Source organism: Drosophila bipectinata, chromosome 4, assembly GCF_030179905.1.
Source record: "Drosophila bipectinata strain 14024-0381.07 chromosome 4, DbipHiC1v2, whole genome shotgun sequence".
Classification (NCBI taxonomy): Eukaryota; Metazoa; Arthropoda; class Insecta; order Diptera; family Drosophilidae; genus Drosophila; species Drosophila bipectinata.
In genome coordinates this window covers 17597714-17600855 of record NC_091740.1, presented here as the reverse complement: position 1 = coordinate 17600855, position 3142 = coordinate 17597714, and positions in this window count along the sequence as shown.

The window sequence follows — 3142 nt, the reverse complement described above, 5'->3', positions numbered from 1 at the left end:
CATGAAAATACTCACTTTAAATACCTCTTATTAATCTATGTCTTATACATAAGCAAGATAATACATATATAAAAAGTATTTATATATACAATTGTCATTATATATTTATTGTATTCAAATGTGAGTTGTGAGAGATTTCTTCAAACAGTTCTCATGAACAGAAACAATTCTTTATCAATACGGAATGGTGTTTGTTTCTAAATAATGTTATTTCCATTATCTTTTGCCTCAGTATATTTGACCCCTACTTGGCACCCTCACATCTTCAATAAATTTTTGTTTTATTATTATTTAATCTTTAAATAAGTGTTTTAAAAATATAACATTCAACTTATGTGTATGTTCAATTGTAATGAATATATGAAAGATATAAAAAAATATACAAAATATATACAAACTAATTAATGCTTGCAGATAACTTTTCTTTATGAATATGTAAACAGTATGGCACATAGTATATATTTACATACAAAGTATACATTAAAATGAACTTTTCAAATATCAAAAAATGAAAAAAAATATAATTTTTTTTTTTTTTTATTTTTCGTATGCTTCAATTCCTTATTTCTTTCAAAATTTATACTTTCATTAAAGCGAATGTTACAAATTTTTGTTTTTATAGAGTTTTAGCATGAAGCTATGCTTTTAAACTGAAATATTTTAACATATTTAATTTGTTTGTTATTACAACATATATCTTCAAGGAAAATAGGATACAAAAAACTTGATCTGACACTTAATGCTAATTTGACTATTTTGACCAATTTTACTAACTAAGAGAGTTTATTTTTATACCCTTGCAGAGGGTATTATAACTTTGGTCAAAAGTGTGCAACGCAGTGAAGGAGACATCTCCGACCCTACAAAGTATATATATTCTTGATCAGGATCACCTTCTGAGTTGATATGAGCATGTCCGCCTGTCCGTCTGTCTGTCCGTCTGTCTGTTTCTACGCAAACTAGTCTCTCAGTTTTAAAGCTATCGACTTGAAACTTTGCACCCACCCTTCTTTCTTTTGCACGCAGTATATAAGTCGGAACGACCGGAATCGGCCGACTATATCCTATAGCTGCCATATAACTGATTGATCGGAAATGGTATAACTTTGGTGTTTTTAGAGTTAGAGAGTTTTTTTTTAGAGACAAATTTGACACGGAAGATATATTTGGCAACACATTACGACATGCCAAATTTCATAAGGATCGGCCAACTATATCCGATGTTTGCGATATATATCCGGTTTTAGCTGCAGGGGTATATCAACTTCGGCTCCGCCCGAAGTTAGTTTTCCTTTCTTGTTATACATATTGTTGTACCGTTTGGACTCCAGCTATTTCGTGCACGTAGTTATTGCTTGTTTAATAAAGTAGATTAAGTAATAGTTTAAGAAGTTTATTTTGACAATTTTATATTTTTATACCCTTGCAGAGGGTATTATAATTTTGGTCAAAAGTGTGCAACGCAGTGAAGGAGACATCTCCGACTCTATAAAGTATATATATTCTTGATCACCATCAACAATCGACTTGATATAGCCATGTCTGTCTGTCTGTATGAACGTGTGGATCTCTTTTTCGTGTGGATCTCTTTCAGAAGAAAAAGATCTGTAGGATTTGGCATGTACACTCCTATAATACCCGCACAGCTTAAATTTTTTAAAATATGATGTCACGCCTCCCATAAATAGGAAATTTACTGAAATCCGAACACCAAACAGTACCGTACCGGGCTTTTGAAAAACTTTGAATGCCAAACTAATTCAAGAGTGAGTTTATATCTGAAAAAAAATTCAATCAAAGCGGGTGATTTAAAATGGAGATAATGGCTACAAAGTAACAACTTACATAATACATAATAAATGCCTTACTATAAAGCATTTAAAAACACCCATATCAGAGACCCACTTATCAGAGGCAAAAGTTAAAATTAAAAAGAGCCTGCTCAATCATCTAATTGAAATGATAATTGGCCTTGACCCAAAAGGTAGCAAAGGTACGAAGATCCCTTTGAGGAACATTTAAATGAATAAGTCCCAGTAAAAAAGGGTAACCAATGTTGTCAGCGATTATAATATTGACAAAAGTCAAAGTTGCCATTGTACACCGATCCTCCAAAGTACAAACGGTACAACGTACGGTATGAGGATACAGAAGCGAAATTTACAATCCGGGATCCAAATGATTGAGGCATTCCAGGCTTGACCGAACAAATGCAGCATAGACGCAGAGGCTCGAGTGTGGACTTTTAAAATGGTTAAATCGTAAAACAAGGAGTAGAATACAAAGTAAAATAAAGTCTAAGTCACCATTATAATTTGCTTTCGAACAAGACACTTAGCTCTTTCACCTTCTTTTTAGCTGTCAAACTATGGTATAATTGTCGATAGAATAAGCAGTAGTGATATCAAGAGTCCGCTTACTGTAGCGAATAAATACACATTTCGATAAGTTTAATTCGATAAGATTACGGAAGCAAAATGAGGAAACTCTGGATATATCCTCCTGTAACAAGTAACTTTCACTAATGCAATAAATGGCCTTATAGATAAGGTCATGAAGGTCATCCGCTTACATTAAGAAGATAATAAATTGGAGAGGTCCCAGAAAGTTGCCTTGTGGAAAATCAGAGGAGGCGACAAATGGACTTAAGATAGCGTCTCCAATAGAAACGTCGCATGGTCGGTCCGCTATACTAGTCTGATCAGACCCACTGCCACCTTTGTGAATATGCGTGATAGAAGCAATCTTCCACCGATAGAAGAATCTACCAGATAAGTGACCCAAGGAGAACAGAAGTTGAAGGAGAGTAGAAATGAAAGCGATTCTCTTCTTAAGATAGAATGGGGAGACACTATCCAAGTCAACTGTGTGTGAATCCGTAAAATGTACTGTGGCTTCAACTAGGTCACATTCTAATATTTCCATGTTACTCACATTGGAAAAAAGCTCAATGCTCAGCAGAGTTTCATTGGTATTCCAAGAAACCTTCGGTTCCAAGTTAGAGACAAAGTATTTTGCAAAAAGTACCGAAACGGCCTGATCCGAGTCCGCTGCTGAATTTACATAACATATGGATGAAGATTGGTCCGATGTTGACTTTTTGCTGTTAAAAAACCGCCAAAAAGCTTTAGGATTGAATCGG